The sequence below is a fragment of the Thermobia domestica genome, chromosome 1, assembly GCF_964235325.1.
Source record: "Thermobia domestica chromosome 1, izTheDome1.hap1.1, whole genome shotgun sequence".
NCBI classification, from domain to species: Eukaryota; Metazoa; Arthropoda; class Insecta; order Zygentoma; family Lepismatidae; genus Thermobia; species Thermobia domestica.
Genome location: NC_137454.1, coordinates 292,658,217 through 292,685,839, shown reverse-complemented (window position 1 = coordinate 292,685,839; position 27,623 = coordinate 292,658,217). Strand labels below are relative to the sequence as shown.

The window sequence follows — 27,623 nt, the reverse complement described above, 5'->3', positions numbered from 1 at the left end:
ATATGTAATATAGTATCACATTGACAGCATAATACCACAGAATATTCTCTGTTGTAGTACGTACATTAAAGATAATACACACATACACACATTCGTTCCACACTCATATATATGTATATATATATATATATATATATATATATATATATATATATATATATTCAAAATTAAATCTATGCACAAAAAAATAGTAAAATGTTATTCTATATAATAAAGCTATAGTTACTGTTTTTTCATAAATGAAACTCTTTCCAAATTCGCTTCATAAATATTAAAAGAACTGATTAAAAAGTGAACTTGGAAATATATTTATCTTACTTTCATATTATGTGGTTTGTTAATAAATTAAAAGTAGCCATAGATCACCAAACAAAATTATATATTAACTCTACAAACTCTATACAGAGGTATAATTTGTTTCCTTTTTCTCAAGCCAAGAATTAGTATTTAGTGTACTTTACAAGAAGAAAAAAAGCGTGACTTTGTAACTAGGCCATCATGGTTTAAGGAACCCAAACAGAAGCAGAAGTGATGGATCCTTCGTTTTCCTCTATCACTTTTCGTTTACCTAGCGTTTTCTGCATAGCTATTCCTTTCACCTCATCTAAATGAGAGACACTTGTTTCTCTAGTATTTTTGAGGGAAAGAGAAAAGATCTTGAAAACACTGGCAAAAGCCTCCTTCTTTCATACAGCAAACGTTATGATATCGCTATGCATATCCGCTGATAAATCTTAATTAGATTCCATATCACGACTTTTTAAAGAACCATAGTAATCAGCGTACTGTAGAATGGGAACCACCTTCTTCAAGGTACATTATTTTCTTCTTTTCTGTGGGAAACTGTCATGTCCTTTTCAGAATCTGAAAGATACAGAGGACCCATTGAGCAATAGATATACGTGTGCAATGCAACATCAATAATAATGAAAAAAAGTATAATGAATACATGAAGAATTGGGTTTCGCCTTCCCTCCTATTTTATTTTTCCTTCACTTAATTATGAGTTTAATGAGAGGAAATTACTAAGTAGGAGGCAAACAAAATGTTTGTTATTATACATCTCAATACAATTCTACTCAGAAAAATCTTCTGAATATTTCAGTGCAGCATGTTGAGCGTGGCTTAGACTTACCTTGGCAAAAATCGAAGGGTTTAGAATTTGAAGAATCGTTAGGGAAGGCTTTATAGTAAACTTATAGTGACAATAATCAATTGTTTACCAAGAAGAATATAAAACGAACACAAAACACACTCAGAAAGGCTATATGATGATATAAAAAGGACAAAGTCACGTAACAGTAACTGTGTCTTCATCAGACAACCCTTCCTTCTGGCAACTTGGGAGTTGGTTCAGCCTTCCGGAAAGTATATAAAAGGTGACTAACTCCCAGTAGCCAATGGAAATTTGATGAAGATACAGTTTTAATACAATAACTGTTACGTGTTTTTGTTTCCCATATACTGTCACATAGCCTTGCTCAGTGTGTTGTTGTGTTTAGTTGAGAATATGGAAACAAGACCTGATAGAATAGTTATACGTAAGGATATAAAGTGGCCAACGTTAGTCTGAAAGCACAGTAGAAAGTATTCAAATTTTGACCATAAAATACAATAGAAAATCTTTAAACTTTACCCTCGAAAATAGTATTTTTAAACTAAGGTGTACACTAGAAAATAGCCGAATTTAAATAAATATATAGATTATAGCTTTTTTAAAATCTTGAAGTACACTAACGATAGTCAACGTTTTGTTAAGGAAAATACTAGAAAATAGTCAATTTTTGCCAAGAAGTGCACTAGTAAATGTGCAATTCTTATCAAGAACTGCATACACTAGTCCAGTGGTTCTTAACCGTTTTTAACTGACGACATACGTACTTTACAGTACAACTCCTTGTGGTGTACGTCACTGATAATAGTGTAAAACTATAAGTTTTTAAAAAGTAGTGACTCTATATAGTACTGAGCATTGTTACTGCAATTGGAGGCGCTGATTGTTACAGTTTGTCTCTAAACTGATTCTGACTAATTGACTCGTTAAATTCCCAAATTTCTCGACATACTTTATGAGGCTGCACGACACATCAGTGTGTCGTGAAAAATGAAATCTTTGTGTTTTACGTTCCACGGTTATGCCGGTTAGGATAAAGGAGACGGTGATGATGAATAATGAATGAAATGGTTGAATGAAGGAAGTGGGAGGAAACGGGATAACCCCGAGAAGACCCACGCACAAGGTGTTTGTCCACCACAAAGTTTACTTGGCGGGGGCTGGGATCGAACCCGGGACCCCAGGCACCAGAGGTGAACGCTCTACCACTGAGCCACCGCGGCCCCTAGTGAAAATAAACCACTTTTAACGCTAAATACACTAAAAATTATTTTTTTTTGCTAACAAGCATTAAAAAATTAATTATTTTTATCATTCAAATAGTAATAGGCCATAATGTTAATTTTAGTACAGATTAAAATTACTCTTCTTTGTAACAATAACGTATTTAAGTATTTTCAATATTGAGATACTGATGAATATTTCGAATTAACATATTGAAGCAAATTATTTCTTCCAAATTAGGAAAAAAATAGACTTTCTGAAAGTATTTTTATAAGAAACTCAATTTGATTCATTATTATTACAATAAAAAAGTAGATCAACTTCTTTATTAAAAGAAGTAACATATCAACACAAGGCAACTTAACATAGATTGCGTTTCCAACAGGTGTTCATTTTTGCAGCAGACTAATTCAATACTAAGATCCTCTTCAATCGACCAATCACTCAATACCTGAATAACTACAAATTAAGACTCTGTTAATATATTCTGTAGTATTATTCCGTTCCTGTTTAGAGAAGGGTTCATATACAATCTTGAAACGACCACTTAGTAAACTGCAAAAAATCCATTAAAGATATTTAAAATTTTAAACCTAAGTTGCTTCATTCTTCAACCTGCTTCTTCTGTCAACGACCTTGGAAGATGATGTCAAGTTCACGCCTCACATGTGTGAGTATGTAACGATTAACCCATATGTTCGTTTGAAGAAACGTCTCAACGGAATCCTTTTACATAGGAATTTCCGCCTTTTCAAGAAGACACCTGTGATCGAAACAGAAACACAGACTAAAAAAAGAAACACGTGCATATATAACAGATGACGACACTAAATACAAAATTAACGGTTATACAATGTTAATATAAAAAACAAACAAATTGATGCTTCTGTTTAAATGCAAAAAGTACGTTAGATTTTGAAGGAAAAACATTAACAAGCATTTAACTACTATATTATCTACCCTGAAATAGAGACACAAGAAACACATTTGTACTGTTGAATTGATTAAATCCATTGCTTCAAATAAGTACTCACAGAATGATATGTTAATGCGCAGAAAATTAAGAAAGATTGAACTGCAAATGGCGTGACAATTGCATACATACAAATCATAATCTTAACTATCCTTTTGTTTGTATTTTATGGCGGGAAAGTGCATCATTTATTTGACTAGAGCCTTTTGATTCCAAGTGTACCCTTGCTCTTGCTGCAATCGATGTGTGTTTTTCCGTAGCTCCCTCGAAAGAGAAGAAACAAGTTGCTCTGGCCGAGAACCGTCAATAGTTGGATGAGGACAGAGTTCTTTCTCAAAATCAAACGGAAGATTTCCTCCGTAAAACGGTGGCGGGGAGCGGGAGCTAAAGTATGTTTCACCTATTTTCTGAGGGCACGTTTGAAATAGAATGACATCGTGTCTGTACGTAGGTTTTCTCAGAGTACTCTAGTTTCCTCCCACATTTCATTCGACCAATTCTTCTATCACCATTCAGTTGCTTTAATTATCCGTCTCCTTTATTTTAAAAGGCATAATCGTGGAACTTTAAACTACAATATTTCATTTTCAAAGAAATGGAAAGTCTCTAATATAATATTTCACTTTCAAACACTCGATATTTTTTTTTTATTTTATTCAAATTAACACGCCATTGAAGACAAAACTAGAGAGACAAAATTCTCTCTTTCTACACAGCAAGGTAGTATATTATATGACCTTTACAAACTAAATTAACTGGCAAACTTCACAAAGATCGGTTAATTATTATATTTAATTCAAGTGGTCAGCATAGCATCATCTTTCATTGTCATTTCTTTTTGGCTTCTTATAATTCCTTTGGAGTTGTTTTCCAGTTGCTTTTAGTTTCCAGTCCATACGTAAGTCCCCGCATGGAATCGAATGCGGAACTATATAAGCAAAGGCAGTCACTGATCGTTCAACTCCATAGGAGTATTCATATGCATTTGATGTTCTGCATATAGCGAAAACGTTATCAAATATAATATTGTTCATGTCTGAATCAACATGTAAAGCATGGTCCATGTACTGTATGCCATCACTTATTAGACCTCAAACCAGGAGCTCATATGTGGTTCCCACATTTAAAATATTGATAAAAGACTTTTCCTGCAGTATATCTATCTATCTATATCTATCTATCTATCTATCTATCTATCTATCTATATATATATATATATATATATATATATATATATATATATATATATATATATATATATATATATATATATATATATTTGTCATTAACAAATACATGAAGAAGGATTGAAAATAAGGTCTCAAAAATTGATAAAAATGAGTAATACGTTAACTTGCAGTATTTAAGGATCCACGGTGCTTAATGTTAAAGTTCTCTACTTTTATCGATTGAAATAATAATAATAATAATAAATTGTGATAATATTGAAATAGCCGTTGCTTTGGAAAGCAATAATTGGGTTGAAAGTAACATTGTGACAAAAATAAAAAGTGTTCCCTTTATTTTCTATTTACATTTTTTTTAAGTAATATTAGTGAACTTCTTTCAATGAATATTATCGAAAAAAGTAGGTATATTGAAAGCTAGTATAAAAAGGTATAAAAAATCAAGTTTTTGATTAAATTAGGCAACGAGAAATAACCAAACGATTATTGTAAGAATAACCGTATTGTTGATGAGGACAATTCATTTGGTGAGAGTTCTTGGATACGTATATATGTATATAAAGAGAAAGACAGTATGTTCTACATTTTTTGTTTGCTGGAATCTGATCAGTTAAAAGAGAGGGGCAAGACGAAAGCAAGGTCCCATCGTTAAAAAAAAAAGCACTATCGAAGAACTGCTGCTAACTGTTCTGTAATCAGGCTAGTTGTCCAATTATACTTTTCTCAAAGGCAGAAGAGAGGAAAACGTTTGGGATTAATCACTCGCCTCAGCCCCCACGATGCAATCTCTCAAAGAAAACGCAAATTGTTAAGCGGGTACCGGTCACGAACTTCGGACAATAAGACACTGAAGTCCTGCTGTAATAATACATTCCAGCACTACCACCACTTATACCATCACATGCCCTTCCCTCCCTCTGCCCACAAGAAAAAATCAGCTCCCGCCCTTCTTAACCTCTCTCTTTCTTTCTTATCCTTCCTCAAGATAAATTTCTCTCCACTCCTTTTTGCCTTCTACTTCCTTCTGTTTTAACTGCCGTTTATCATAGGGTTTCAACTATACTATTTACCTTCGCTCATTTTTTCGCCTGTGGATAAAAAGAATGGAACATGTCTCGTACCAACAGAAAAATGAGTGAGTAGGATTTCACTTCGACAAAATTTCAGTTTATAGTACACCAGTTAAACTAAAACACAGCTGATATTTTCACCTGCATAAAATCAACGCAGTATGAATTGAATTGTTTATATTTAAAAGAAAACGTTGGAAACACCATCACTTTTTGAAATATGTCAAATGACGTGTTTGTAAGCATTTCTGATCATAGGTTATTATTTGAAGCGAGAAAATGCTTTGATTTGATTCATTGATTCATACATATATTGCACCAAGATATTCTTTGAAAGTTTTCTTGACTTTTAAACACCAAAGTATTGCTGGAGCCACAGCTAGAAGAAATACTTCCCGGTTTTAGAAAGAGTGCCATTTGAGTTTGTATTCTCTAAAGTCTTGTTAGGTGGCTAGGGGTTTGTAGTTGGGGTTCGTCGAATGTTTCTTTTCACATTCACTAATATTTCAAAACTCCAGCCGTTTAATAAAATTTCAACTTCTTTGCAATATTTTTCATTATTTAGTTGGAAATCTTCTTGTGGAAACTCGATTGATAATATTTTTAACACTTGTTTTGTTTATGACAAGTGAAAAGTTAAAAGTTCAAAACTTACCTAGACTTATCCAGCCTATAAGCTTGAAGTTTGATACTTATACTGAAGTTGAATGACAGTTCAGTTAAAAGCTCCAATACTGTTTAGATCACAAGTTATAGGAAAACACAAATAAAAACCAATATTTAACTACGATTGACAATAACTTAAGAAATATATCAGAATTACGAACTCAAAATATTATAAAACGTTTCAATGCCATAATAAGTCTTAATCCAGACTATAGCCTGCAAGTTTTTGTTAATAATGCAAACTTCTGTTGATATTTTAGCAGGGATGCACAACTTTTTCAGGTGTAATGTTCGTACTTCTGTCACTGACTATAGTAAAACATTGAAACTTACGTGATAAAGCGTTGAAACCTAATCTTTCTAATCTAGTGTAAGGATCTTACATGCAATTCATTCTTAGCAAGCTAGAACTTTACATTCAGAAGAAAATATCTTAGTAACATTATGTCTCATATAAATATCTCAATTATACATAAGACTTCTAATTCAAAGATTTTTTCGAAAATATACTGAGCATCTATTAATACATATTCCATTTCACACTAATCGAGCATTAGCTAAAAGTAGTCTGCTATCAAAGATTTTATTCCACAAAGCATGTTTGGGGATACCAAGCTTTTATGAGATATCCGGCTCCAAATATTCCCGATGACTGAACTTGAATATAATTAAATAATTAATATTAAATTCTAGTTTTCATGTAATTTTGTTTTCTTATTAAAAAGGCTTACAAAGGTTGAGATTACTTAACTTTAGTATTCAAAGAAATCATACCTTAGACTATTCTTCCCATGAAATTCCTTCTCTTGTTGATATTTTGTAAAAGAAAAAACTCAGATTTATCAACATCACACTGATCCACTTTCTTCCTTCAGTATGCTATTACTATGGAGGAAGTAAAAATGTAACATCATTGTTAAAGAGAAAAAGTGCTCAATATGGAAACAATTGTTTCTAGTCTTTATTGATCATTGTTTGCGCATAAAAGATCATTGTTTCCAACAGTTTTCAGATAAATAGATAAATTGCCTTCTATTCACATACTTACTTATATTTTGATAGAAAGTACAAAACGTGCTACAATAATAACCGTTATGGTTTCCATTTCTTAGGCGTATTTTTATATCGCCTAACTTGCCAGCTTCGAAATATAAGAGCAGTGATTTGCAGCGTGTATTTAATGTGCCACTGTATATTGTAAAACAATAATTAAAATAGAAATCAATACAATAGACAAATATGTAAAGTAATTATGAATATTTTGCTGTCCACATTTTATTTCTAGACTTGAAATAGTACATTCCTAGAATTAGTAGTAAAGCGCCTAAGCCAAAGCACTAATTTATATATTTTTATATATTTAATGTACATACGAGTACTCGTAATAATGCGAGTATATAAGTGTTTTTTTTAGGTCTATAGCCAGAACACTAGGACAGGGGACTAAGATATTTTTTTAGAGGATAAGGGAAATTCACCTCACATTCATCTTATCTACAAATAACAGAAAGTTTCAGGGAGGACTTGAGGGGTCGCAGGTGAGACTAAGCCCTCCTGGACGATGATCCTCACAGTGACCCCGAAAACTATGGACTCACCACTAATATATGTATATCATTTTTAAAAATTATTTTTACATGTTGCCCTTTCCTAACCTTTAGAGATAATAGGTGTGCTAGCAATGTCTTATCCTCACAGTAATTGTTTCCAGATTGTAAGTCGTGTGTGTACAAAGTTTGAAAAATTTTCCAGGCGTCCCAGAGTTAGGTTGGAATATACATACATTTATATATGTCTCCTTGCACCTCCTTGAAAAAACTGGAACACGTTTCTATTCATTTGTAATGAATTTATATACCGAATTCCATGTTCCTAGCTTGAGGGGTTCGATAGATACTCATTTTTTAATTTAATTTAATTTTTATTTATTTATTTTATTTTATTATTTTTTTTATTTTTTGCATACATTATGACTCCTCCGCTTCCTACCTTGGAATATGCATTTTAATTAAAGTAACATAATAAAAACCCAGTTTGAGATAGATGATAGCTATATTCAAAAAATCATTTCAACTGGTTCAGCGGTTGTTCCGTGATTCGATAACAAACTCATTTCCATTATAATAGATGTATTCCTTAAAAGACAAATACAGATACAACCACTAATTACTAGCATACATACGTACATTGTGCTTTACTTGGGAGGCTCTTGTAAATCAACTGCTCTTTTAATTTGCGTAACAAAACAGATTTCTTGTGCCAAAATTGGCGACAAAATACCTCAAATTATCTAAAAGGATACGTTTCCATTACATCATTAAAATCTCTTCTTTTCCCTTTGAAGAAAAAGTGTTTGATAGCAAGACAGTTTGTTAGATGGTTAATACATTAAATAAGATGTTGAACTGACTGCATGTATTTCATATCACCAAATCGTCGCTTCAACTTAAAGGAAGCAACACGAATGTACTCAATGGGGTCCGTTGTACGAACGACTTTTAGCTGTTGTCCAGCAGAAGCTGGCCTCGGTAATCCCAAGATCCATGTCACGATAGCTTAGGTATCAACCATTTATCTGTCGTGTCAATCTGACACCTGCCGCATCATGGAATAAGAAAGACTAACTATGCATATACTGAGTATATGTGTATAGCAAGGATGTTACAGAGAAGCAATGGATGATTCTCCAGATGTAAAGACCAAAAGGAAATAAAAACTATCTGACGATAAGCTGACATCAACTGTGTTTTTTTTTCTGCCTTTGAATCGTTATCATGATTGTTAACCGTATGTTGCATTTCTTTTTCTATACAAAGCAATGTATTCAATGCGAACATTTACATTATATACATGTATCTAGGGAACAAGTTTCCTGCTGTAATTACCTATTGAAAGTTGTTGAGTTCCCAGCCACCGTTCTTTAGTGCAAAGCTGTGTCCATACCAAAGGCAGATATTGGGGGGTCAGAATTCTTAAGGTTATATTGAGTAAGATATTTTTAGTCATTTTCAATCTCTGTAACAAGTGAAGTATTCTTGTCTTCAGGATAATTCTTCTCTCACCTGATTTAATTTTTCTTGGTACAGCCTTGCATATTGATCACCGTCCTCATCATTAAATCATTAAATATATCGAGCCAATTTGAGCTTTATTAGGCCTGATTACTATATTTTTTCAGTCATACCAGGCATATGTCGGATAGTACTTTATGTAAAGGTAATAGATAATTTCCTTTCTTCTTCCACTTCTTCGACAAATATATAAGCTAACTTAGCATATATTTTTGTCCGTTCATTCTTTCCAGAAAACTGCTATATGAAAGATTTCCACCATTAAAATAAGAAATTGACCTCTTAAGCAAGATGTATAGTTAGATTGAAAATTGCACGATTGTTTTTCTATCTTTCATAACTTGTACTCATGAAATGAAATCTTTAAGTGTTACGTCCCACGATTATGTCGGCTAGGCTAAAGGAGACGGTCGTGATTAGAAATGAACGGAATGGTGGAATGAAGAAAGTGGGAGGAAACAGGAAAACCCCGAGAAACCCACGCAAATGGTGTTTGTCTACCACAAAGTTCACTTGACCAAGCTGGGATTGAACCAAAACTTGTACTCATGATGTGTAGAAGGGTAATCAAATTTATGGGCGACTTCTTGTTTTCAAATATATTTTTCCGGGACGTTATTCACAATAATTGACTCTAATTCAAGGTACAAATAAATCAATAATCAATGCTTTTTAACTACTTTGTTATTCCCTGGGGATAACCTATTATTTTACACCTCAGCAATATGCTCCAGTAATTACATTCTCTCAATAGCAAATGAAACAACTAAAATATCTTTTTTTTTTAAAGTATATATCATCTTGTGATTATTGATGCGTTTTAACAAGAGTTTCATCTCTCTCGATGACTGGACTATCATGAAAATTGTGAAAGAATATATACGTTTCAAGCAGGAGCGTCATTTCAGATTTTGCTTGGGGGGGCAAAACCCCTTGATATAAGTAAAATTTCGCATATTTCACTGATTTACTACTATTTTATTGATAAAATCTATAGAAATCTCTAACTCAGGGGAAGGGCAATTGTCCCTTCCTGCCCCCCTAAATGACGCCCCTGGTTTCAAGATAGGAAAACGTCCTATCATCTATTCGTGACTAGTTCTTCATTACGCTTACCATAATAATAGAGGATATGATTATAGTTCAAGGTAGGTCGATCATCTCTGATGAATGGAGACTATGATTTAATTGCGAGCCTAGTGAGTTTCTGGTTGAACTGTGGGGCTTCTCAGGATTCTCCAGTTTTCACCCACTTTTTTCATTTCATTTACTCTTATATTAGAGATGGCCACTCTGTTATAGTCTATGATGATGTATCCCCAAACCAACCCCTAATAATAACACCCTCCTCTTGTGTGTAGTCATGATTAAAGCCTGTTATTGAGTTGAGTTGATTTTGAGTTTAACGTCCCTTTCTGCAGCGAGGCTATATGAGACAGGACTTACTGATTAACGTGGAATCCGAACCACATAAGCTCCTGCCTGGAATCGAACACGAGTCTCCCACCCTAAAGGCGCGTACTAAACCCTGTTCTTTGTGTATACATTATACAATTGCTATTCACAAATTTTAATTGGTAACTGATTTAAGTTTTTTAAATTATTTTTGGCGATTCTCTAATCTCACAAAATGTGTTTGGTATTAAACCATTCCTTTTGTAAACATTCATGTGTAGATCATAAATTCGTTTGCATTTATCATTTAATTTCTGTTTTAGCCTATAGTACAAAAATGTGAGATCTTTAACTAAATATTTTGTTTCATTTAAGAGCAATATTACCGTATGTCTTAATTCATTTTTATCTAACTTCTAAACTCATGAAATATTTGTTCGTGTAGCTAATAACTTTAGTTACATGTTTCTCAGTACTAAAACAATATTGCATTTGTATTGTAGCAATTTATGAATGTTAATTTTTTTTGTAATTCGTTTATAGAAAGTAAACCAGTTTATTTTATTTATTTCATTTTTGAACTCCTTCGTTTTATTCTTTTTAAAACCTTGAATAGTTTTATATCTGCGTGTGTTATAATAATAATATGTACTAGGTTCATTAAGTAAGTAGATGTTAGAACTTCGAGCCTGTCAGCATTATTGGCAGAGGAGAGAAAAAAGAAAAGGTTTTCGGTAGCAAAATACACACACGCATATATATGTGTGATGAAAATGAAATGGAATTTGTGCTAGGAAACAACAGCAAGATCATTTGTCTTCTTGTTGGAACGCCACAAAACCCTGTGCAGACTGTTCAGAATTTTGTAATGTGAATACTTTTTCTGATGATGACCTCGTGAGAATGTTGTGGCTTCGCCTAGATTTAACTCAACCCATTGCGTATATATACACATTAAAGGCATATGTATGTGTATACGAAACAAAGCTTAGATTTTAAGACTTTTTTTTGTTCTAATTCCTTCGCTATCTCATATTTTTAAAGAAATATTTCTAGCCAGAAAGAAAAAAAGAAATAAAAACATTTATAGAAGCAAAAATACGATAGAGGAATAACTGGAGACTGATAATTCTTGAATGAAGATTTAAAAAAAAAAAAACTTTTGTACATACAGTATTATTGTTTTAAGTTACTAGAATATTTACCATTCCGTTCTTTGAACTGTTTTTTTAATAAATTCTTTTTAAAAAATTATTTTCCTTATCATATATTTGGCAGTTCTCTATTCTCTGCTTTGGCTTATTATCGTATTTATGTCCTAAAACAGGAGACTAAAAGTTAGCGACAAAAGCATTCAGTGATGATTTCAGAAGTTTTCCTCCGAGTACTTTGAATAAGCTAACGGTTGAAAGTAGTACTATGAAAATATTGGTACTCCAAGTTGAGCCCGATTAGAGAAATTTCTGGGAGGGAATTTCGTAGCTCCGGGAGAATTCGCCCCGGGCTTCCCCTGAAATCAAACTGATTGCAGCTATTTAAATATATCTTAAAACGAACATTATTTTAATATATACACATTTTTCAAGAAAATCAGAATATGACATTCTAAAACTTAAATATTACTATTTATAGCACTAATACGTATATAATAAAGGCGAAATGTCATCCATTGCTTTAAGACATCAGTTTACATGATAATGTATTTCTTTGTGAAAGATGACGATTAAACTGGTACTAAATATGAATAAGTGAACAAATATATAACTTATTTTATTTTTGTAGTTTAGGTAATAAGACACGAGAACCTTATGTTAGTACGAATGTAAATTCATTAAAAGATGAATAATAATAATAATTTCTGCGTAGATACTTTATGTCAGTTAAAAGAGAAAACAATACTTTTTCTAATCCATTCAAATTTATAAATTTATCCAGAAGCATTCATTTTATCATGATCAATTTAGTATAAAACATTAAAAATTTTATGTTTCTTTTTTTTAGATTAAATGAAAAGCAATTTTGATGATCTATGAAAGTATAAATTCAACAAATAGTCTACTATAGATATACATACACTGAACTGGACGACTTGAAATTATGTAACTATGATTAATAAATACAAAACTTTAATTGTATGATACTGTACTACTGCCAACCAGACTTTTGTTAGTTGAGTGATGTGTGGTGAGCACATATTCTGTCATCGTCGCTATTTGTACTTTCTATACCCAACAGGGTAACCTCTCATTTTAAGAATCTGGCAATGTTGAACTAATAAAGAAAATTTGCTCTCGGTGAGGTCTGAATTTGAGACTCCTTGCAACAAAAGCTGTGTTAACAATTTGAGAACATAACTAAAGAAAGTAATATTTCATGCTTGGATATAAAACTGTACATTACATTATTCATATTATCTTACTAATATCAGTATACTATTAAAGAAATCCACTAACTATTGTGAGAGCATTATAACTCAGAGAGAGACATCTAAAGGATAACGAGATATAACCTACCTGCCTGAATGCTGTTATTAACGTGCGAATCTGTCATATGGAGGAAAGATGTGGAAAATAGAAAATTCCCTTTAGCGTGAATTACCTCCCTCGAGGTAAGAAGCTGCCTAGGAGTTCTTTGGTGGTCTTCAAAGTATTTTCGTGAAATAGGGGGACTGAATGTGTCTCGTCACTGCTAAAGATGTGAAACCGTATCCCCTTTGCAAGCACCCGCCCACTGGAGCTCCGAAAGAATACCTACAGTCACGACTCTTTGTGGATCTGATGGACAAGAACATCCGCGTTTACAAATCTCCAGCCACACGAAGTGTATATACACGTTAACTGTTTCTTCTCCTTTCGCGTTAATACAAGCATGAGCTAGCTGTCACTGAAATATACGGTTGGCTTAAACATGTTAAGAACTTTTTTTTATTATTATTTTTTGTAAATTCTCATTTCCAACCACAACATATTCATGGGTTCATAGCATCATTCATTCTAGCCATTACAATGCCAGAATAAGAAAGAAGTTTCGCTTTGTGTACATTGAAAACTATTGTACAGAAAATGAGAAATTATTTCATTTTTCTGTAATGATAAAATCTCTGTGAGCTGCACAATTACAAAAGGAGTTGTCGACTTGTCACGGCAAAATTGCATCCTGTTTTAACGAAGACAACTATATCTTGAATGATTGTTCCTTCTTTCAAATGAAGGATTCGTATTCTTTGTAACAATAAATAAATAAAAGAAAGATGATATTAAAAGGTTATCACTTAGGAATTAAACATCATTCTAAATATCGTCGCATGAGAACCAGAGGAACGTAACTCCAAAAATACTGTTTTCGTTTTCTTCATGTTTGGACATAATTTTGAAAGCCCCACTTGGTGTAAATGGAACGTAACGCCATCTGCTCTTTTTTCTCATTGTCGATCATCTGTTGTAATGTAGTTCAATTACCATATTATTACAAACACAGCTCTCTAAGAAATTAATATTTTTGTCCTCTCGCCTGTAAACCTCCGAAAATGGAGTTACGTTCCTCTGGTTCTCATGCGACGATATATAAATTGATAATTTTAATGATTATTACGATATAAGAAAGTGATTGATGGATTGCTTAATATCACGTTTGTCTTTAATGTGTGCGACTCTGGTTTGATTACTACTAGACTACAGTTTAAATAGTCTACCAAACATAATGATTGGATCCAGACCCAAATAAATTGACGAAGTTGATAACGTTTAGCGTTCCTAGATAACCGAGTTGTTACCATGTGTGCTTTCTGTTAGTGTTATTTTGAGTTCGATTTCAAGTTTAAGTCCATTTTTCGGATTTCACATAGACTCGGTGCTGAGAAGAAATACTAAACTTCAAACAAATCAAATTAATACTTTCGGAAAATTTTCTACCATGAGAAATGTTGTAGTAATAATGTATTTATTTTTCTTTCCAACACTCGATAGATCAATATTATGAATTATAATCAGTAATATTTCGTGAATATTTGAATTTCAGTTGTGTGTAAAGTAAACTAAAATACATTATAGTTTAACATTTTCTTAGTAAATCAATCAATGAATGAATCCAAAGAACAATGTATACTGTTTAATGATGTTGAAGATCTGAAAGTTCCAAGCGAAGGAATAATGTCTTATGTAGGGTCACATTTTTTTCTTACATGCTAGTTCAGTGATCGAACGGTGGCCTCTGGAGGTCAAACTTTCAAGTTCAAATCCTATTCTCATGTCCTTGTTCTGGGGTTGCTTGGGTTTCTTCGGATACTCCTGTTTCATCTCGTTTATTATTGTATCAAACATTTTATTATCATCCATTTCACATCTGAGTTTCATCTGGCGCTATTTCCTTTCATTCCTTGTTAAAAAATGAAAACTAGTAGTACTCTAGCTTAAAACTACCAACTTGTGCCTCTTTTCTCTCTCTAACGCTAGTATCTGGCATTCCGTTCAATCTCATCTCCCCTTCGAAACGACATATGTTTTAATCTGATATAAAAATCAAATTACACGCGCATACATGTATAAGCTCGCGGAGTTCCTATGTTTTGAGGTTAAGTCCATGTGGTTGTATTTCATGGCTGAATGGTGTGACGTGTAACTTGTTTGCGTGAAGATAGCTAATTGGTACCACCGTCCAAATCATATGACATGTCACAATGTTAATGATAATATCCCGTCCCCTTCCTTCCTGCTATATAACGACTAACATTCAGCATTTGATGCTGGTAGCTAGAAACAGTGGGTATTCTTCCACCCTCAAGGGCCATATTTGATGGGTGGTTAGCCAGCTAATCTCTTCAGCCACGCAACATTGACAAAACGATTAGTATCACTTCAGATGTATGGCATCGCAGATTCTCTCCCTATCTAATGCTACGTTGTAAGCACCTTTTGCCACTAATTCTGCCCTTCCCTAATGGCGATTGAACAACCCTTAACAGCTGACAGGTTGGCAATGCATTTTTATTGCAGCATTTTTTTATTCTGTGTAATGGAGGTCGAAATAGAGTCGCAAAGTTATATATCGTGACAGATCGAAGTGTCACCTGCTTAGCGGAAAACATTAAATGAAAAAAGAAAAAAATGTTTCATTATTGTATCGTCATTGAAGCCTCCATTATATCATAGTTCTAGGGGCCGCGGTGCCTTCCCCGCTGGTCTAGTGGCTAGCACGTGCGCCTTTGGTGTACGGGGTTCAGGGTTCGATTCCCGGTGGGAGAGCCTTTGGAATTTTAGCTGTCCTGGATATATATGTGTTCGTGTCCCTGTCGAAAGGTCAAAGAGGCCTTGTATACGACGAAACTCGGATTGCTCAGGAAACTGATGTACGATCGGTTGATCTTAAAAAAAAAATAAATAAGAAGAAAGTGGTATAGCGTTCATCTCTGGTGCTTGGGGTCCCGGGTTCGATCCCAGTCCCCGCCAAGTGGACTTTGTGATGGACAAACACCGTATGCGTGGTTTTCCTCGAGATTCTCCCGTTTCCTCCCACTTTCTTTATTCCACCATTTCATTCATTACTCATCACCACCGTCTCCTTTAGCCTAACCGGCATAATCATGGGACGTAAAACTCAAAGATTTCATTTCATTTTCCATTATAGTTTTCCTATTTTATCTTTAAAAAGGAATTCGTTTGATTTTATTTTTATTTCTATAATTTCAAGCTAGTCTAGTGAAACATACTTAAGTTTGTCGCACAGCTTCCACAGAAACATGATCAGCTTAACAAATGTCACTGTATTTTCAAACTCTGAATCCGTCAGCTGCAATAGTTAGTTACTTTAGCTGACCATTTAACACTGCATTTCAGCATCAAGGTTATGCGATATGTTGACCTACAGCTTCATGTGAGATCAAAAGCACATGAGTTCGCAACAGGATCGAACTCGGACCCCAAGGGCGTGTATGCTAACGATGTAACCACGGGGAAAGCTGTACCCAGAATAACGTTATACAATAGTCAACGTATCGTACAGAGTGTAATTAAGTGCAGTAACATTTAAGGGATTCAACAAAAGGATCAACGATAAAAAAGAAAAAATGTTAGGAATTTTCAGGGTTGTCATTTAAGTTCTAGGGGGCAATTGCCCTCACAGATTCTAATCTACCCATGACAAGTCGGAAGGAGGAACAATCAACTGAGTGAAAACTTATGAAACTTAGATCTTTTAAAAAATACATTAATTAATTCAATATTTGTTATTTTTTCCACTTTCCTCCCTCTCTCTCTTAGTGAAAAGATGTCTAGTTTATAGGATGAAACTACGAACTTCACCCTATAGTTTGCCAAGGAAACAAATAAATTCTTATGACCAATTTATCGATCACTTCACTTCTTTAAAAATAATTGAAGAATTGTAGTCATTGATGTGTATATTGTGCATGATGACATAAGGGTAGTAAAAAAGGAAAGAAATTATTCCCACTTATGTCGAACTCTTATGACCACTAACTGTCTAATATAATTCATCTCGTTGACATAGGTGAGAGACATTACGGATTGAGTACCTGCTCCAACTTTCTCCTTTAGCTCACATATTTACCCGAAGAAGTATTCTTATGTTTTCTCTGAAATGAACAGGGATTTTTAATTATTTAGTCTCTAAATCCAGTTGTGTCTCTTTTCTATCAAAATTCATTTGCATTACACATAAATTTAATAGTACTTAAATTAACATGGATTTAGCTATAACAAAATTAAAATTACTCATCACAGAATGTATTTTAATTTTCACTAAGTAAAGTACATTTGAATAGGGGGCATCGTAGTGTAGTGGTTAGAGCGTTGGACTCACGTGGTCCTGGTTTCGATTCCCGGCTGATGTTTCCCAATTTTCGGCGTCCATCCAGTATCGTGAGGCAAACTGGGGAGTCATGTCAATAAAAGGCAGAAAAGCGATTCAGCGTGCTGACGTAGTTCAGCCGGTCGGTAACAGATGCGTTGAAACGGCTCAGGTCCGCAAAGGGCAGTTACACCAAATGATTTGATTTGGTTCTAAAGTAAATTTGAATAGGTTTGAAGAATAAATCAGTAGAATCAAATCATTATAATCCCAGTTCATTAAAAAAAAAAAGAGAGAGAGAAGAATATTGTTTGGTTGGAATTTAGTGTCCATTCCCAGCACCGAGGCTATAAGAGATGTTTAGCTACAGTTTAAAGTGGAATCCGAACTACTGAAATCGTTCAAATGCCAATACACTCCTGCAGAAATATAATTCTTGACCCCATGCACCAAAGACACGTGCGTTAGTAATTAGATCGATGGGGAAGACAACAAAGAGGACTACTTCCCCGTATGAATCAATAGGCTAAAAAGCAGACGTGGCTCAGAAACTCTTTTTTAAGTCATTTCATTTCTGTATTTTTAGATCATTTTCTTCTCACTATATGAACTCCATCATTTACAATATGATGATTAATTTTACATAAACAGGAATATGAAATTCTACGTACCAATACATACATACGTTGTGTATATGAAAGATTTTTCCATGTTCAGAAAGTAGCCTTAACAGCAGCTCCGGTGGATCCTCGTTTAGCGTCAGCTTGCACACGCTCTCTGTGGTCTCACTAACTCACGGTGATGAACCTTTAATTGGAACATTTTCATACAGAAAATCGTACAGTAATTGTTGCCTCGGGCAAAACGTTCGTTGTTTGGATTATTGCTGTGCATAATTCACGTCACGGCAGCAGCGTATGTCTGCAGGGAGTAAGAATGACTGAGGCCGATCGCCATTTCTTTCTGCTCATTTTGGTAACGGTTATTGCTGTAATTAATTTTCGGTTTAGCTCGTGAAAATTATATACAATGAGAACTCTTTTGTTGCTTTTTCCCAAACAAAAACCGTCTCACTTGTTTTGTTGTAGTATGGACATATGCTTTGCAATTAGTAAGTCAGTCACTAGGTGTGGTGATCACAAAAACGAAAATAAACAATAATAAACACTTATCGTACACCATACAAATTAAACGGCCGTATCCTCTGGAAAACACTATGTTTTATTTTGTACGCCACCTATACTTTCATTGCTCTTAACGCTTATAATAAATTGGTGGTGCAGAGAAATTAAACAGCATTATGGTGTGAAATAAAAAAATGCTTCATGAATATTTATTTGTCTGTTTGGAATTCATTTGATGATGCTTATAAACATAAACACTTACAAATTTGTATTGAAATATAGAAGTTTTATGAAACTATACTCTTAGATCGTCTGCAAATTTTACTACGAAATCAAGTCTGTAACAACATTGATAAACGTCAAAGCAAGGGCCGTACTTGTGATGGGGCAGGAGGGGCAACTGCCCCCTGCCCAGGGAAGCTCCACACCGTTCGAGGGGAGCACAATTTAAGACAAAATTTTCTTACTCCATATACGATACGAACATGAAATTATAAATGAATCATCAAACAGGTTCACTACATTACATAAACAAAGCAGCACACAAAAGGCAAATAAAAGAAAAATGAATCGTGGGCCCATTTCAGTAAAAAAAAAAAAAAAAGTCTACTGTTAGGGGCCCTAGAAACAATATTTATGAGTGTGGGTTTGAGAATTGTCAATATTGTCCCTTTAATTAACGTGTCATGTATGGAACGGGCCCAGGAGGGTAACTAACGGCCCCGCAGACCTAGCGGTGTGGGTGGGCCCACAGGCTCCGGAGCGCCCATAAAGAGTAAGAGAAAGATGGAAAGAGGGTTCCCAAGAATTAGAAAAAACAACTTTTTTCTAGGTTGCCCAAATACGCGTATTAATGCTTGCCCCCTCCCCCAGGAAAAATCTAAGTTACGGCGCTGGTCAAAGCTATTTGTTTGAAATACCTAGTGCAGCAGTTTTCATATCTTCAAATCGATTTCTTTCTTTCTTTCTTTCTTTTTTTTTTGTATGGCTATCATATTACGAATAGGTAGCAGTGGCGTAGCCTCGATATTTTAACAGGAAAAGCTGCATCAAATTGTACTTGACTTCCATTATGAGAAAACAACTGTTTTATATAGTAGAAACAGCGTGTATTTTAAAACTTAACATTATGAGAAGTGGGAGGATTGCAGTTTAGATTGAGCAAAATTCTGTTGTCAGTACTACATAAAGTTACTACTTTATAGGAACTTAAAGGTTTATCAAATTAATGTCCTACGAAATTGTAGGCGTTCAGTAAAATGTGTTGTCAGTCAAAAAAAGATTCGTCGGAACCGCTGCTATAAGGTATCGTGGAAAATTCCAATATGCTAACGTACCAGGCGATAAGAGCTCCTGTAAAGAAGCTGTAATGGTTGAAGAAATCATTCCCACTTACTTCTCCGAGAAGTAGGCCAATTCACCTTCTGATGGCTACTTGTAGGCACTGATTGATACGAGATCTGTTTGTGTGTATGTGTGGTGATAACAACTCAAGAGTAAATGCTTTGCTCTTAAGCTATTTTTAAATAAAGTATTATAAGTAAAAATATTATAACTTGCCTCAAGCTGCGTATATTTTTGAAGTTTGGTCTCGAGTTCAACTCCTGGAGGACTCACTAAGTTTTCGATGTTCGTTAGACGTCAATGGTCAAATATGAGACTATTTAAATTGATAGAAAACACTCATTAAAAAACAGAAGAAATAAATGACCATAAATAAATTGATTGACGAGTTATCTTTCTATCTGGATATCTTCTTTTGATATATTAAACAGATACAAATTGCATCAAACATTTAAACCTTAGTTACGCTTAATGCAAAAAATAAAAAAGAAAATCAACTAAAACACACAGTATGTGGAATATTCCTTTTACAGTCATAGACAAATAAGATCACAATAGTCAGTATTATTCTTTATTATTATTATTATTATTATTATTATTATTATTATTATTATTATTATTATTATTATTATTATTATTATTATTATTATTATTATTATTTCATATTTTTAAAAGATAGCATTATTTCTATATTCATCGCGGATAGAGGTGACTTGTTCTAACCCTGAAAACTTCATATTAAAGTAAACCTAAATCGAAGTTGAATTAATTTATCAGAAGTAAATTAAAATCGAAATCTCTTGAATAATAAACAGCATTAAACAGAACATTTTCATTAACTTAATTGTTTTTGACATTCTTTAGGTTGATTACGTTAATTTTGCAAATTTGGTTCACTATAACTTATTTATTAAAATAAATAATGCATAAAACTTTTATTTTAATTTGAAATAAGAAAGGGCGCATATCGGTGTTTATTAAAGATAATATTCAATTAAATGCATTCCTAATCTTGAGGAATGTACACTCAAAAGAATATAAGATACTATATCATGTGTTGAATAATAATCATAACATATTTTGATAATTACTAGCATCAGTTAACAAAATAACATATATTTAAGCTAGTAGAATCTACTGATCTGTAACCAAATGTGTTTTATCACATTGTCAGGTTGGAATCGGAGCGTGAAGTCAACTCTCTTATTATAAGTAGAAGGAAAAAAAAACAGACAACATATCTTTATGATTCATCTTGTCTTTTGCATGTCGATAGGCAAATTTCAAATTCTAATTAAAAGGGAATTACTTAATACCGTACGTTTATCACTTCTATTAGTTAAAGAAACAAATTTTAATGTTTTCGGTATTTATTATTAAAAGCAATTTTGTTCATTGTTTCGTGTCATGTAATTATGATGTCGCTCCATTGAAACTATTCGTAAAAGTAAAAAAAATTATAGTTATCTTGATGAAGTTTCTTTAACTTTATTACGAATAAAGCTTATTTTAAATAACGTATATATCTAGATGTTAGTGGGTAAATATGATTTTAAGGAACAATGTCTAAGTTTGCTTCATGAACATGACTATACATTGTACTTTAGTGACCTTGACCTTGAGCATTCAATAAATATTTATATTTCTAACATATGCTAATGAACTTACAATGAAATATTATCATAACGTACGAATATATTTCATTTGTCAGTATCGTTGTACAGTGCAGTGAATTAAAAATAATTCCTCGAGATTATAATGAAGAATATACTTTTGTCCTCTGCAAATTAAAATTCAAAAAGTAAAGAATTATAATTAAATTGTATCTGAATAAAACACTTATTCGAGATACAATGAGTATTATAACGAAACGCAACACATCGATTTAGTTGGATATTTCTAAATGTGCCACTTTCAGTTTCATGGAAAATGTATTATTTCTTGTACATTGTTTTCTAATTCATTTTCATACAATTTTAAGATGTTAATACAAGAAATGTGCATTTTGTAATGCAAGTTAGTACATCATATTTGATATTCCTAAGTATTCTTTTGTTTTACTTTGTAAGAAGGCTCCTTTAAGCGAAAGCGTGGTTATTTCTCTTCAAACACACCCTACTCCAATTGTCTTCCTGGCTGGTCAATTTGGAGTTTAACGTTTCTTTCTGCATCGAGGTTACATGAAACAGAGACATACAATTTACATAGGATCTGAACCACAGGAGTTCTCACCGAAATCGAACTCTGGTTCTACCATGCCTAAAGTGAATAAGCTAACCACATAGCCACGAGAGACTTCTCAAATGTCGTCATGTTTCGCAAGACGGGAACTAGAAGTTGATAAATTTGAGTTTTTTATATAATTTCTTTTCTGCAGTTGTAATAACTTAAGTAAAATTTATGGAAACTATAACATGTAATTATGGGACAACATCTATTTATGCTAAAAGTATATGGCTAAACTTTTAGCATGTGATAGCTTATGAATTTTCAAACTCAAAGCTTTTTTTGACATTTACTTAAAAACTACTGTTTTCAATTTATGATGCTAAATGTATTAAAAATACTGTCAAGAGAAAAACTAAAAGTAATTCATAGTTAGTATGTTTGGTTACACTTATAAATCACTATGATTTGCCAATTTAGATTATTATTATTATGAAACCAATATGAAATTTGTGATAACCACAACGTCGTTGAACCTTTCTGAAAAGGAAATAACTACCTTCAGCTGTGCAGGTCACGAATTGATACTGTGATCATATATTTTCAAGATGTGACATAGTTTGTTTGCTTTTATCCTTTTTTATTACAATTTTTAAAAACATGCATTACTCTCTGTTATAAACATTACCTTCCATTCTTAAATCAGAACAAGAGAGACCTATATCCAGAACACAGGAATCATACTATAGAAAGAAGTAAACGAACCCAGGGCTTCGGGGCAAACATAAGAGTAACAAATACACAAAATTTGTGTGTTAGTTAAATCGAGAGCTTATTATGTAAATTTAGACTCCACCTACTATACTATCCTTTCAACTTTTACGTGGATTCTCCCTGAGGGAGTTGACCTGCTCACGAGGCCCGGCAACAACTATCTTTCTGGTTCTCCATTGGTGTATGGCTGATACATGGTCTCTGCAACCCATGCACCTTGGGATTATGTCCGTCTGCATTCCTAGTAGAAAACATATATATATATATATATATATATATATATATATATATATATATATATATATACTCACAGAAAGATGAGAGCGAGATATTGTGGGTGGCCCACACGAAGATTGGAAAGGTGCTGCGAGAAAAGAGGGGGAGGACAAGACCTCATCACGTATAACCCGTATGCGGTTGCTTGATATGAAACTCTTTACAGGACCTTTCATAATACCAGGAAACAAGGAGAGGAATCTCTGATGATGTATATATGATCTTACTTTTTTCCCTCTTTTACTTTTTGAATTTTTTTCATAAATCGTTTGTTTGTTGGTTTGTTTGTTATTGGACAGAAAATAGCGTCAATGAACTCTTTCATGAAGACAGTAACAGGTTAGCTTCTATAAGATTTCAGTGCGGGAGGATGGACTTTTTTTTAAGATTAAAAAAAAAGCAAAATAGATAGTGGAAGAAGGGCTTTATCTTTCTCTTCTCTGAGAGAAAGAGAAAAAATTCGTGCCTCAAAATAAGGCTTCAATAAGATTCTCGAATTGGCGCCGTGAGCTTCTCTCGCCTTTCTTCCTTCCACCACTTACAGCAAAACAAATAGCCCTAGGCGTGCTATCGGGAAGAAAGAGATTTTCTTCTTTTTCGTTCTTTCTTTGGCTACGTTGCTCATCTTGGTAGTAAGTTGCAGCGCATGATGCTTCTTGTGGTTCTGGGAGATCTCCCAGAAGGTTCTTGATTAATAGCCCTGGATCAAGTTACCGGACCCGATAATTTAGACCAATCAACCTGAATGGATTATACATAGCTTCACAAACACTGGTGGGAAATTCGCAAGGAGATTGTAGCACACCGACGAGCACAAGATGTACTTTGCTGCTTGGACTCGCCCACCTCTTGCATCTTCTTCTACGTCTTCCTCAAGAGAATGTACGGTATTTCTGGGATAGATCTCTTCCAGGATGCCAATTAGATACTAAAGAAAATGTGCAGTTAATAAGGGGAACACACTGAAGAACAATAGCCTTATGTGTAACACGTGCGAAGCTAGTTCATGATGGAAACGCTTTCTTTAGCTTTGACTTCAAGGGACTATCATCATTGAATTCGTATTTTTTTTTTAAATGTTACTTTTCTTTCACGAAGCACAATTATTTTCGTTGACAGATGTGCACTCAAAACTCTAAAGATGTACTACACTTACCGAACTAGTAAATATCTCTAAAAGCAACTGAGAATGATGACGTAACACTGTGGAATTAGAGTGAAATAAAAGTACTATATTCACACGACTTTTTGCGATAAGTTGTAATGCTGTAGGAATGTTAACAAACTAAATCTGAACACAAAAATTATAACATTCATTGGGGAGACCGTATTAACCGTGCTTGTTTGTGATACTTGAGAAATGATAATCAATTAGGTATTCTATTGGTGAGAAACCAACTACAGACATGAAGAATCACATTACTGTTGATAACTTACTGTGAACTTAAAGGAACATGAGAATGGTCAGATAATGAGATCATGAAAATATCTTTATAGGAGTGATTCACGTTCTTTTTAGCAATATTTCAAACATGTTTTCAGAAATATTACAAATTATCTCGAACTTAAATGAGAATTGAATATAAAGAAGGTGAATTAAGAAGAAAAAATGTAAATTAAATTTCAAAATATAAGCAAACGTTAAATACACAGGAGTTTCATTTAATTTTGATTTAAAACAAAAATAGTCAACATAGAATGCACTAGACTTCAAATTTGAAAACTTGAGTTTCCTGTTTATTCTATTCAAGCACTTACTTTTTACGTATAATAATAACTATTTTAGAAAACATAAGGATTACATAATTAATTGTCTACTAAGAAAGGGAAATATGTTTAGAAAAAGTATTTGATTATTTTCTCAAGTAAACGGTGAAATAATTTCAGATAAAATATCTTGAGTTATTGTTTTAACAATTAATGAGTTAAGTTTGAGTTTAACGTCTCGTTCAGACAAGTGGACCTACTGATTAACGTGGAATCAGAGCCACGTAAGCTTCCGCTTGGAATCGAACCCGGGTCTTCCATGCCAAAGGCGCGTATGCCAACCGCTTAGCCACGAAGGAGCTCTTGAACAATTAAGGCTGTTCATAATTCATATTATTTATTTTAAATTTGTTTTCTCTTTTTAGTTCTACTGAGTTCACATTTTTATTCCAATTACCCTTTAAATTTTAAAAAAAATTATCGACGCTTTTCTCTCTTCTTAAATGTTATCGTCAGGGAAAGTTTTTTTTTTATTATTTTCTTCTAGAAAGTTCTGAATGTTTTTCGATTATTTGCGACAAATAAGTTAGTAACTGAACATGTTTGAACTCAGAAAGAGGTATTACACGAACATTCGTCTTCAGCGTGTGAGAAAATAAATGTTTACTTACGTGGCTTGTTGATCAAGAAGTGGGACTATAACCTTAAAACCACCTTAAATGTATTGGAATTTAATTACAAACCTATAATACCTTTTACGCTGATGTTAAATTAATATTGTTATATGGCAAAATCTAGTATAATTAGCTCTATTCTCTTTATGCTTCATCATGATTAAAAAAAAAAAGGACGCACCTTTATGTCTTAAAATATGTATAAATTACAAAAAATAACGTTATGTAACTCTGAAAGATATATCAAAAGATTTCATAATGGGAGAAGTACCGAAGACATGTCTCGTACACAATGGCTTTCATGTGTCACTTTAATGATAGTCCCTTTCATCTTTCTTTTTTGTGAAAACTGTTATCCAATATTGATCGAAAGCTTAAAATTACAAGACAAGATACGTCTTTAATGGCTCACATCAAGGGCTGAAAGACTATAGACAATCACTAATGCTAGCTTATTGTATATGGGGCTTACTATACAACGCTTTCGGAAAAAGTGCTGGGTAGAAAAGGAAAAAAAAAGATTAAAAAAAGTATGAAGACGAGTAAAAAAAGTCGGCAGATACATTCTTCGTTCTCTCTCAACATACTACAGTCAGTCGCATAGCAATGTTGTGGGTGGAGTGGCTCCAAATGATACGTGGAGGAAGGGGGATAACTCTCGCAGAACTACTCTTACACGGCAATCATTAAGATGCCTGACCAAGATAGCACAGACACAACTCAACCGACGATTTTTTTCCCTTTTATTTTGATTTTTTCTATATTGAAGACACGAGCGCACGGGGACATTATGCAGGGTTGCCTTAACCTTTAAATAAATATTCTTCAATTATTAAGCAATTTAACAGCAAATGTTTAATTAAAGTTAGTATATATGCTAGAGACGTTGACGTTTTTTCTAAGTAACTGGAAGTCAATTAAATAGATAAATTGTAACTCATGTTACTGAACTAAATACTTCACATTACACGAAGGTGGCCACATTGCTTTTAGTTCAGTGATGTATGGCCAGTACATCAATTCCTAGCACTGTTATTTCTGGATTTCTTTATTTAAGTATCTCTGGAAGTGTATCACGACATTGGACCACCACCGAAAATTCTATACCGTATACCATGTAACGAAGTAATTGATCTTATTGATCTAGAATATGACAGCATATTATTTATGGTATTCTAGCTGATACATAATAATGGAAAACCTCATAATAAGCACTCGTTCCGAATGTATCTCAAATAATGAAGTTTAATATCTAATACGGAACAGACCCTACAAAAGAAGCTTTTGATAGGTCGATGTAAAGGTGAGACGGAGAGATAATTAAGGTTTATATTCAGTATGAGTCCTGTAATGCAGTAAATATATAACAGCAGGATACATTGTCTGCCTTCTTCTTACTGGTAGTACTAAATACCGCAAGTGTAGAAGAAAAATATTCGTAACGTCAATACTGTAATTTATTTATAAGAAAAGAAATTAAAATCTTACTGTTTTAAAGAAGTTTTATTTGGGTATTGGCTCATGACTTGCCATCTAGAAAAAAGGACGGTGGTTGCTAAACGAGCCTATTATTCGTATTATCCAGATCTTATGATGGCAACCGTTCCGTCAATACTTGGCTGTAAAATGAATCTGCAGACAAATACTTGATTCTGGAAGTTATGTGATGCAAATCAATAACAAGAATTATCTATAATGCAGATTTTTGGCGCACCCTATACTATGAACTAACCAAACTGCCTCCAAAAACGTAATTTAACACATTTCCAATTGTTCCAATTAAGCAATTTCGTTCGATTTTTTCGGGGGGGGGGGATTAGGAATTACATTTCTGGGTTTTCGGTATCTATGGCCATGGTAACCCACCACGTATGAAGGATGACGTCTCTCAGCGATCACACTATCCAAGGAAAGGGAAGGAAGAAAAGGTTGAGGAAGGAAGTAAGCGGCCTGAAGCCTGTATGTTAGACACCATCCCGGTATTTGCCTAGTGCGAATGAGAAAAACCCAGGAAAATCTCACTGAGGATGGCTGATCTGAAGAAAGCTTTTAAC

The 27,623-nt window shown here is 33.6% G+C and overlaps 1 protein-coding gene and 1 long non-coding RNA gene across 4 annotated transcripts in view; one reads left to right on the top strand and one right to left on the bottom strand.

The window, feature by feature from the left end:
- Positions 1-27,623, top strand: part of sv (paired box protein shaven) — a 390,766-nt gene that overhangs the window by 86,087 nt on the left and 277,056 nt on the right. The window lies entirely within an intron of this gene.
- On the bottom strand, positions 363-7,158 carry LOC145667712 (uncharacterized). The gene is made up of 2 exons (XR_014127907.1): positions 7,009-7,158; positions 363-864 (listed from the first exon to the last, which is right to left on the bottom strand). It is a non-coding gene; the product is annotated as an uncharacterized LOC145667712 (long non-coding RNA).